The sequence below is a fragment of the Elephantulus edwardii genome, unplaced genomic scaffold (genome assembly GCF_000299155.1).
Source record: "Elephantulus edwardii isolate Elephantulus edwardi_28Jun2011 unplaced genomic scaffold, EleEdw1.0 scaffold00010, whole genome shotgun sequence".
In the NCBI taxonomy this organism is placed as follows: Eukaryota; Metazoa; Chordata; class Mammalia; order Macroscelidea; family Macroscelididae; genus Elephantulus; species Elephantulus edwardii.
Genome location: NW_006399760.1, coordinates 4,212,592 through 4,225,173, shown reverse-complemented (window position 1 = coordinate 4,225,173; position 12,582 = coordinate 4,212,592).

The following is a 12,582-nucleotide window of genomic DNA, read 5'->3' as shown; positions in this document are numbered from 1 at the left end:
ATGGTGCTTTCTCAAAAAGTTGCAAATAGAAATACCATTTGGCCCAGCAATTCCTCTACTGGGAATATACACTAAAGAATCCATGTACACCCATGTTTATTGTGGCTTTGTTCACAATAGCAAATTTTTGGAAACAACCTAAGTGCCCATCAATAAACAAATGGATAGAGAAGCTGTGGTACAGTCACACAATGGAATACAAGGAACTCATGCAATATTATTAAAAATGGGTGACCCTGAAGGCCATTATGCTAACTGAAATATCTCAGTCACTAAAGAACAAATGTGCCACTGTTGCAGAAAAGGACTGACATCAGGGTTGGGGTGAGACTGAGAAAAATTGGATAAATTATGTATGATGCGTTGAAATAGATGAGGGAGAGAACAGTTTAAAAGCAATATATGATTGGTCATTATGGTTATGACAGGAGTCCAGAATTAAGGCTGTATAGTGAAATGTACTGGGGTGTGGGGGAGGGATTGTATGACAAAGAAAGAATTTTTCTTCTACTTTTCAAAGACAAGAGCGAACTGGAGAACAGGGGTGGGCAGGGAGAAAAATGCAACAATGAATGAATGGAAATCCAAAATCTCTGTAAATGTTCATTAAAATTAATGAACTAAACCTGAAAAATAATTTTAATAAATTTACTGCCTCTGAAAATCTACTGGAGGGTCAGCTGTAGGTAGCCTCTAACTCAATGATATCCAATGATACAACATAATCAGCAAAAACAAATATTTCTTTTTAGGAATGAACAAACTAGGAAATGAATTTTCAATACTTAAATCCATTTCAGGTGAGACCGAATTTCTTCTGCTGGATATAGTCCATTGCAAAGGGGAAATAACAACAACAATAAAACATGAGGAAGAATCTTAGGAAGGATAATTCCATTTCACCTCAATTCAGTTCCAAGAACAAATTTAGAAATAATTTACTAGAATATTCAACACTGCTTCTATTAAAAAACAAAATGAGTGAGATTAGATAGGGGCTCTTATTTGCTTGCACACAAGAGGAAATTAATGCTTTTAGGTTTTTTGATTTTTTGGTGTTTTTTTTTTAACCTTTTATCTGTGTACCTCAAGCTTCAGTTACATGCAGAATAGGCATTATTTAACTGTGATTAAAAATTGTACAAGACACATAGTTTCTATTGTAGATTGGAGATACTCAGTTTGGCCAATTAGGGCTTTGTTCTCCAGGTTTTCTTCCTGATGATTGTCAGGGAACCTCCAAAGTGGAAGCTGATTCAGCTGAATTAAAACTGCAGTCATTAGCAGAACTATCTGAGTCAAATTGGCCAATGCAAAGTGCAGCTTAGAAAGAAGTTAGCATAATTCTGTCATTATCATTTAGAGGTCTGCAGGAATTAATAATTTCCCAAGTGTCCTCCGAATAGTCAGCTAGAGGCTGATGGTCTGAATTAGATATGATCAAGAAATGAATGATCTAGAGCTGAACAGGTCTTTTGTAGCCAGATAGATGTCTTCTAGGCTGAAGCAGTGTAAATATATCCAATAGTTGGAAACTGTTAGAATCTTTGCTTTGGACTAGAGACTTATTGTGTCCTTCCATTGGATTTCCAAGACAATAAATCTCTACTGGAAGACACTGTCCATCATGCATTAGCAAAGAAACAAAGAACCCGGTGAACTTAGGCCACTGAGTTTTTGATTAGCACTCTCTTAGTTCATGGAGAATTATACTGATACCCCAAAGGTGGAGCCTCTCTGGGGATTTGAACCCACTAGTAACTCCACAGGTAAAAGATATGCATCTCACGATTTAAGCTTTAGATATCCATTTGAGGGTTTGTTTATTATGAGTTGGCTCTGACTTAACAGGAGTGAGAAATTTCTGGTACATTATGCACTGCACTGTCAGAGTTAAGATAATATGCTATTGTTGTAAGGGCCCTAGAATGCTCCTCATACTTGGAGCTTTCTAGGCCTCTCCTCTCCACCTTGCTACAGGAAGACATCCTCCTTCTTTGCCTTTTTTTTTTTCCTCTGGAGTTTTCTATACATTCTTAAAGGATTTGTGTTTCTTCTCTCTGTTGGTTCCTTTCTGTGGAGTGATTTATCCCTGAATGTCAATGTATCTACCCCAGGAAGTAGCTTGTTATTAAAAACTTTCTCATGGTCACAGTTTTTTTTTAATTTGTCCCCCAGTAGCCTCTGATTCTCTCAATACCATTATACCAACATCTAGTAACTGCAATTTTCTTTTAAAAGTTAGACTGGCAGAATTACAATAAACATTTAAATGAAAATACAACCTTTACTTTGTCTCTCCTTTGTTTTCCAATAGGATGCTCTGGTGGCCTAGTGGCAAGAAGCTGCACTGAAATCCTGAAGGTATGTGGTTCAAATCCACCAGCTGCTCCATTGAAGAAGGATGAGCAATGTCCTCCAAAGAGATTAACTGCCTCTGAAAACCTGCCAGAAGGTCAGCTATGGGTCGGTTCAACTCAACAGTACATAACAACATGTGTAGCAATAAAATCTTTATATAATCAGTACAAAAGTTTATAAAGGTGAACTTTGCCCTATTTTAAAATATATTCTAACATAAGCTATTTTGACGCTAACAAATAGCCTCACCAACAAAACAAGAGAGAAAAAAATATGAAAACTCTGATGGGTTCTTTACCTAAGGATGCAATACAAGAAATAAACTGACAAAACCTAAGGAAAAAGAAGTACCAAAGATGAACTAGTAATAATACTGCAAAGAGCTAGTAATACTATTGTAACATTTAAGTAATATCACTTAAGCACTTCTATGCTAATTAAGGACTCAAACATTGAACTGGTGAGACCTCAAATTAAGATTAAGCACTGAGCTCCCAATTATCTTTTTTAAAAGTCTACTGTATACTAATAGTGCCCTTTATTACATGCTTTTCTTTTGAAGAAATTTTTTCATACCTGAACTATCTACAGCTGTCAAAATAATATGACAATTAATTTCAGAACAGGAAAAGTTCTAATTATTATAAAACGGAACTTTTCCCTAGTAATCATTCGTTTAAAACAACTTTCCTTAAAGTTGAAATTGCCAGCAAAGTGTGATCAATTTACTTATTTAAAATAATAATTCATATTTTGTAAAAGTCTACATGTTGATTTATGTTCAAAATATGTACAAAAGCACACATAATTACATACTTGCTTACCCTTAGTTAGTGTTTATATAGTTGCTAATTCTAAGGAGCACATCTTTGAATATTAAATTAATTGATAATTCTTAGAAAAATAATATAAATTGTATTTGTTAAGATACGCACTTTTCAATTTTTTATGTTTTACCTGAATCATTCCTCTGAAAATTTACTCTTGGAACAAGAAGATTGAAATCATTTTTGCCAGGATTTAGTTTAAATTAAAATAATTAAGAAATATAGTACAATTCTGAGGGAGCTCTGGTGGCCTAATGGCAAGAAGTTGTGCTGCAATTCCAAAGGCACACAGTTCAAGGTTGTGTCTTGCTCTGCCAGAGAAGGATAGACAATCTCCTCCTATGCAATTAACTGTCTCTGAAAATTCACTGCAAAAAAAAAAAGAAAATTCACTGCAAGGTGAGCTATGAATCAATTCTATGACTCTATGGTACACAACAGTACAATTTTGAAACTTGAAAGTAGTCAATAAATGTTTACAAAATGTTGAAGTTGTGCCATCCGTGTAAGTTAGTCTTTCCCTACAATCTTGATGCCACATTCTTCTTCATAAAATTCAGGATTAAAAAAAAAAAGAAATATCAACAAACTGCCTTATACAAATGATACAACTTTGCTTGCAAAAAAATGAATAGGACTTGAAACACTTGCTACAAAAGATCAAAGACTGCAGCCTTTAATATGGATTACATATCAACATCAAGAAATCGAAAATCCCACCACTGGGCCAATAGATAACATCAAAATAGACAGGGGGAAAAATGAAGCTTTCAACAATTTTATCTTGCATAGGTCCACAATAAACAAACATCCTTGGTACCAATAGTCAAGAGTTTAGAAGATAATATTTCACTGGAAAAATCTGCTGTCAAGAACTTCTCCAAAGAGCAGTGATGCTAGTTTTAAGACTAAGATATAGCTGATAAAAGCCCTGGTCTTTTCAATAATGTTCAACACATCTGAAAGTTGGACAATGATGAAAATGACAGAAGAAGAACTGATACCTCTGAGTTTAGTGGTGGAGAAGAATATCCCATGAGCTGTCAAGAGAACAAGGACGTTTTGGAGAAAATGCAAACAGTGGGCTCTGTGAAGGTGAGAATGGTGAAGCTAAGCCTCACACATTTCTGGCACGTGATCTGGAAGGGTCCATTCATTGAAAAGTACATCATACTTGGAAAAATGAAGGGTAAGTAAAACAGAGGAAAGCTCTCAACGAGATGGATTGACACAGAAACTGTAACAGTGGGCTCAAACATTGTTATATTGAGATAGTGAGGACGGCACAGGTGCATGGCATGGTTCAGAACTATTTTTCATAAGGTTCATATGAAAAATAGTTGACCCACAGCAACTGAAAACATTAGTGGGAATATACTGTTTCAGATACCTGGGTATTTTCAATCCAGAAGTAAATATATAAACTACATGTTTAGTTAAAATGCTAAAGCACTATTGAAAATGTTATCTGAAATCTGAATTACTGGATTTTGAGAATATTGCAATATGCATCAGCAGTTAAGCCAAGTTTTGATTAATGTTTTAATAATTATGAGTAGATATGGGTTAATGCAGCAGAAACTCTAATAACGAATGAGAGAGACAGTGAGACAGAGAGAGAAAGAAAAGAGAGAGAGGGGCACTTTTTGCCTACTGGTAAGAATCTGCACTGTAATCACGAACACATGCAGTTTGAGGTCACCAGCTGCTTTGAGGGAGAAGGATGGGCAATCTCTCCAGTCTCCTCCCATGCAATTTACTGCCTCTGAAAACCCGCCAGAAGGTCAGCTATGAATAGATTCCTACTTGATGGTACACAACATTTATATACTGTTTATGTACCTTCAAGTCAGAGCCAACCCATAGCTGACATGCAGCAGGCTTTCAGAGGCAGTTAACAACATGGGAGGACATGTCTCATCCAGGAGGCAGTCATTAGAACAGAGCAAGAAAAATATTGCATGGTTTAAGATCAGGAAAAGACTGCATCAGAGATTCATCCTAACTTTTCAATCTGTCTGTGGAACAGCTCATTCGGGAGGCTGGCCTTTATTTGGAAGTATGTGACATCAGGATTAGAGAAAGGCTCATAGCTATGATTCTTGCTTGATTCAATCAATGGCACATACCAACAACAACCACAACAACAAACACACACAACCATTGTTAATGTTGTTATGTGCCATTGAATTGCCTGTCATTCATAGCGACCCTATGCACAATAGCTCTGGACTCTGCCCTATCCTGATTCAGTCTTACTATCTCTGATACACTTAACCCCATTACCCTAATTTCTGTGTCAATCTATCTCATCCAGGGTCTTCCTTTCTTTTGCTGTCCTTCAACCCTTCCAAGCATCGTGTCCTTCTCCAAGGATTGGTCTCTCCTGGCAATATGCCCTAAGTATGTGAGACAGAGCTTCAGAATCCTTGCCTCCAAGGAGCAACTCAGCTCCACCCTCTCCAAGACAGACCGGTTCTCTAGGCAGTCCATGGAATGTTGAACACTCTTCACCAGGACCACAACTCATAGGGATTGATTTTTCTTCTGCCATTGTTTGTTAGTCATTGTCCAGCTCTCTGATGCATAACACGTAATTGCAAAGACCATGTCTTGGATCAGGAACACCTTAATCTCCAGACTGACATCATTGCTCTTTATCACTGTGTAGAGGTCCCTGACAGCAAATTTTCCTAATCCAATTTGTCTTTTGATTTCTTGATGGATGATGCCAAGAATATTGATTGTAATGCAGAGCAAACTGAAATTATTTAGAAGCTCAGTCTCTTTTCTGTCTATCATGGTACTGCCAATTGGCCCAGTGGTGAGAATCTTTTTTTTCTTGATATTAAGCTTCAATCCATATTGAATACACATATATAAAATAAATCATAGTAATTAATGACAACATTTTACTTGAGTTATTTATTCCTTTAAATGGTGATTCAAGTTTTTAATATCTAAAAGACTGCAGCAGAGATATCATTTCTGCATAATTTTAGGGAGAGCTCGTCACATTTCAATTTGAGACAGATTGAGCTCTAGTGCTCCAAGAACACTAAATCTAATCAGATTGTGATGTTGCTGTATATAAAGGATTATTCTTCATAATTTTTATATTATATCACCTTTACATACTTACTTTTTATTTTGTAATTATAACTTTTAAAATTTTTAATTTATTTGTGTACATTAATGTGTTTATATTGTGTTTCGTTCTGTATGTTATATTTTACACAATTTTTTATTTATATTGTGTTTCATATAATCATTTATATACATTGTTTTTGTTGTTGTTGTTATATGCTGTCCAGTTGCCTTTGACTCATAGCAACCCTATGTACAACAGCCCTAAACCCTGATTTATTCTCTGTCAATCTTCATATTTTATATAATTAATTACTATTAATCTATGCCTCTATGTACCTTGTCTTTTCTTTTTTTAATAAATTTTTATTTTATATTGATTTTCTTACAAGTTTGCATACATTTTTTTTTCACACCAAATTTTTCCCATTTCCTTTACCCATTCTATCCATCACATTGTGCTACCCTATGTTTACACCTCTGGCCATTTTTGGGGTGTTTTTTTCCCTACTAGTTTATTTACAAAATTTTAATAAAAATTTGAGCAAATTCTTTAATTTCCCTGATCAGTGTTCAAAGTAGCATTATTCATCATCGCAAGAACATGGAAACAGCCCAAATGTTCAACCACAAATGAATGGATTGAGAAATTATGGTACATCCACACAATGGAATACTATGCAGCACATAAGAGCAATAATTTTTGTAAATTATTACCTAACTTGGTATTATGCTGAGTGAACTAACTCAGTCCCACAAGGATAAACATTGGATAAGATTGTTATTGTAGAATGAGTATAAGGATCCAGGAGTGTAAGAAAGGCCAGAAGGAGGGGGCTGTGGATGTACAGGGGGAAGAAAGGATTAATCATTGGGTTGTACAATTTGCTAGTTGGGGTAGGGGATGAGGGAAATTGAAAGAATTTGTTTGAATACCCTGTCTTTTGGAGTCCTCATTAGATCTCTCCTGTGTTTTCTTTTTTTGCATATTCACCCCTCCCATATGCCCACTTAACTCTGCTATCCTAGTGATTTCCATCTTTTTCCTTTCTCTGCTCCCTTCCTCAATTCCTTTTCTCCTTATGGACATGTATACACATGCTAGTAGGAGCTCTGGTGGCCTAGTGATAAGAAGGTGTGATGCAATCTTGAAGGCACATTGTTAAAATCCACCAGCTGCTGTGACAGAAGGATAGATAATCTACCACGCAATTACCTGTCTTTGAAAACCTGCTGGATGATCAACTATGGGTTGGGTCCAACTCAATGGTAAACAACAACACAAACTACTTAACTTTCTATCTTTACAATAACAGTCATATGCAGTATTTGTTGTTATAAGGCTGAATTTACTTGGCCTAATGCTTTCTAGACTCCCCCGTGATATGCAGTATTTTATGAAATCATTGTTTCTGCATGGTATTGACTCATGTGAATGTACCACAAGTCTCAATCCACTGGTTCATTGATGGACATTTTAAATTTAGGTACCACTTTATCTTTTGACAGTTTCAAAAGTCTTAAGTCATTGTAAAGTATAAACTGTCACAATGTTTCAATGAAAGAAGTGGAGGTTTGCCAATGTGAATAGGGTATAAATTAATGGAATTCTCCATCAACTATATTTTGCTAAAATGTGAAAAATTCAGTACAAATATAGAATAGAAATAATGTTAGAGAAATAAGCACTAAAGGAAATATTCCAAGAATATGGGAATGTTTGATAATTTAATTAGATGGAATGAAATTAATTTATTTTATAAAGCAATATGAAATGAGCAATAAAAGAACAAAATAACATATTCTAGAAGGAAAGTTATGACAGTTTAATGAGCAATGTTATAAGAAAACCATAGGATTGAAGGATTTGAAGTTTTGGGGTTGTTTTTATTTTTGCATCAAGTTCTTAGAAACAAATTGGGATTAAAAATAAATAAAGAACAAACCAGGACTAGAGATAAGTAAACAACAATATTGTGGAACAAAACAATAAGATTATTGACATTTCTCAAAACTCTAGTTATGTGGCTTCACAATTTTAGAATTTTATGCTTTATCTCAAACCTGGGTTGAGGGGTCACATTTTAAAAGGAGATAATGTATAATTATGTATTATTTTGCTATTAATGAGATTTTGTTGTTGTTAATGAGAGAACAAATTATTGGTTTCCTAAGAATATTAAATGGAATATATTAAATCAGATATAATTCAATATAATTGAATATGTTAAAATATGTTGTTGTTGTTGTTGATTGCTGTCAAGTCGAAGTCGACTCATAGTGACTCTAAGAACAAAAGGTCGAATGCATTTCCACAGATATCATTGCTTATCCAAGTTCATAGAGTTTCCAGAGGCATATGGTTTAGGAATTGCTTCCCAACCTGTTTTACAACTAAGAGCTCCACCAAACACTGTCCATGAAGAGAAACCATTCTAGTATTAGATATCCCCATGGCATAAGGTTCAGCATCATGGCAAACCCAAGTTACCTCATATAGCACATTGACAAAAAGTGATGTGCAAAGTGGAAGTATGTTCCTCCAGATATAACAGCACTAGTCTCATCTAGCAGTGGTTAAGTGTTGTCGAGTTGAATATAACTCAGAGTAAGCTTTGCACAAAAGACTTGATCTCTGTTCTAGGATTAGCATAATTTCTGTTTATTTATATGAGAGTTTGTAGAGTTTCCAGAGGCACCTAATAGTAAACTATATTAATAATGATTAAGAAACCAAAAAGCAAACAATGTGTACTTGCTGATTCCAAGTATTGTGCCACGTACTTTGCACTCATTATGTTATTTATTCTTCAAAATAATCAATGAGAGAGTGTACAAAAATGAGAAACTTTAAAATCACTATGGTTACTTTACCAAGTGAAGCATTTAGAGAAAAGGAGCCCAGTAATGAGGGATGAGAATGTGCAGGGTGAGGGAGGGATTAATCATGGAGTTGTATAATTTGATGGGTGAGCAGTGAGGAAATTGGAAGAATCTGTTCTCGAAAACAATGTATTCAAATTTTGTAAATAAACTAGTATTAAAAAATTAGAACTTTAACTATAATAAAAGGATGGATTCAGTGAGGTGCTTTGTTTTGTTTTGTTTTGTTTTAATTCTTTCCAGCAAATGCAAAGATAGTCTTCAACGTAGCCTAAAAGTCAGAAGTCTAAACACACTTTATGGAACTGGAACAAAGATGCAGGGTGAGGAATACATTGTCAGTGATAAATTAGAAAAATGGAGTTGAAATTAAATAAATAAAAGATCATTTTGTGCTTCTTTTTTGTCTTGTATTTTCCTCCACTTTGTATCATTGTAACCTATCACAAAGATTAGAAAATCTTAAGTAATCTACTCATTCCTCATTTCCATGGATGCAGGATACATTCTCAGGGTCTTTTTCAGTTGTCTGCAATCTGAATTTCTACTAAGCCCCCTCAAAACGCTGATGCTGAAATTTTGAAAAGATAGGAGATTGACTTTAAGCTATAAAATAATTTTGGTTTAGCTTCACTGAAGCAAAAATATAAAAATTCTATAATTCCATATGGTTTGTTCATCTTCTATCTTGACATTGTGCAGAAATATGATAGGAAACTCTGTTTAGAAGTTATTATGCCCAGGGAAATATTAGCTGACCTACAAATTCTTTTTCCTGCACTTTGCAATTTTTGCAAACTGTGATTTGACAATTTTGTGACTAAGTTTGTTAATAGACTCAAAAATATTTATTAGCACTTATTTGGAGAAAGAGAATGTAGCGTTGCTATAAGACTTACAGATAATGTAGATGGATAGATAGAGATAGATAGATAGATAGATAGATAGATAGATAGATAGATAGATAGATAGACAGACAGATTTACTTCATTTTCATTGTCAGTATGTTCCAGAAATTATGTATATGGTGCTGTTGATTAGAGATGCCAAGTATTACTGTACGTTTACAATGAATGAAATATAATGTTAACTGTAATTTGAAAATCATTCTAAACATAATTTTTCTAGGGCAAAAGTCTTTCATATTTCCCCGTGGTCACTTAGTTATTGTATTTTTACTCAATTACAATCATCCTAGAGGGTAGTGCAATGTGGATAGTTTTCTGTGAGTTCACAATTCCTAATACAAACTTTCAAGGATACTCTCCTTTTTAGATTTATTTTATTTTAATGAAAGTTTACAGAGACTTTGGATTTCCAGTCATTCACAGTTGCACTTTTCTCCCTGTCCACCCATCCTCCACAATTCACTTTTCTTTTTGAAAAGTAAAAGAAAAATTCTTTCACTGTTATTCAACCCCTGCCCCCCAGTCAACTCCACTATGCTGCCTTCATTCTTAACTCCTGTCATAACAATGATATATAATCACATATCCCTTTTAAATACTTCCCTCATCTGTTTCAAATCAGTATACATTATTTATCCCATCTTTCTCAGTCTCCTCCCAACCCCTATGTCAGTCCTCTTTTATAACAGTGGCATTATGCCATATTTATCTTTTTGTGACTGAGATATTTAACTCAGCATATTGTCCTCCAGGGTCACCCATTTTGTGAAATATTTCATGAGTTCCTTGTTTTTCAATGCTGCAAAGTGTTCCATTGTGTGAATATCCTAGAGTTTCTCTACCTATTTGTTCGCTGATGGGCACTTGGGTTATTTCCAATTCTTTGTTATTGTGAACAAAGGCAAAATGAACATAGATGTGCATGTATCTGTTTGGGAGGCAGTTATGGTTTCTTTAGGGTATATTCCCAGAAGTGGAATTGCTGGGTCAAATGGTATTTCTATTTGCAACTTTTTGAGAAAGTGCCATATAGCCTTCCATAGTGGTTGCGCTATTTTATACTCCCACCAACAGTGAATAAGGGTTCAAGTTTCTCCACAACCTCGCCAACATTTGTTGTTTGCTATTCCATTAAATTTTGCTGTTCTTACTGGGGTGAAATTATATCTCATAATTGTTTTGATTTGCATCTCTCTTAGAGCTAGGGATTTTGAACATTTCTTCATGTGTTTGCCATCTGAATGTCTTCTTTGGTGAAGTGTCTGTTCATATTCTGGGCCCATTTTTCAATCTTCTTTTGTTGTGGATCTCTAGTATTTTATAAATTCTAGATATAAGTCCCTTATCTGACATGTCATTACCAATTTTTTTTCTTCCCCCAATCTGTGGCTTCCTACTTCAAGAAACAAAAGGAGACCTGGAGAAGTGGAAGAATATCCCTTGCTCATGGATAGAAAGACCCAATTTAGTGAAAATGACAATACTACCAAAGAAAATTTACACATTCAATGCAATCGTAATACATATACCAATTCCAGTCTTCAACGAGATGGAAAAGGCTATCTCCAATCTCATTTGGAATGGAAAGAGGCCCAGAATAAGCCAAGCACTTCTTACAAAGAGAAACAAGGTAGGAGGCCTCTCATTCCCTGATTTCAAATCCTACTACACTGTCTTGGTGGTCAACACAGCGTGGTACTGGTACAATGACAGACACATACATCAGTGGAATAGAATTGAGAATCCAGAAATCAGCCCATCGACCTATGCTCAACTGATTTTTTACAAAGAGATGAAATCGGTCAAGTAGGGAAACTACAGCTGTTTTAACAAATGGTGCTGACAAAAGTGTCAAACTATCTGCAGAAAACTCAGGAAAGATCAACCTCTCACTCCATACACAAAAACCAATTCAAAGCGGATCATAGACTGAGGACTAAAAACAAGGATTTTATATACATATATAAACTTCATTAATTGAATCTCTCCTTCTAAAGTGTGATCCTTCTGTCTCTCCTCCCTTGTGCTTTAAGATCTCGCATACATTTGCTTAAAATTTTTTTGTTTTTGTTGTTGTTGTTATGTACCATAGAGTCATTTGCTACTCATAGCAATGCTATGTACAAGAGTCTTAACCCTGCTCTGTCCTGTGCCAACCGCATGTTCTCCAACACACCTATTCCCATTACCCCACTCAATCAACCATCTCATTAAGAATCTTCCTCTCTTGTGCTTTGCCTCAACTCTCTCAAACATGACGTCCCTCTCTAAGGACTGGTTTCTACTTGCAACATGCCCAGAATATATCAGACGAAGCTTCAGAATCCTTGCCTCCCAGGAGCAGCAAACCTGTTTGTTCTACTAACAGTCCATGGTACATTCAACACTCTTCTTAGCACCACAGCTCAAAGACATTAATTCTCTTTCTATCATACCTAGTTACTGTCAAGCTCTCTGATGCATAGAATGCAATTGCAAAGACTATGGCCTGGGACAGATGTGCCTTAGTCCCCAGC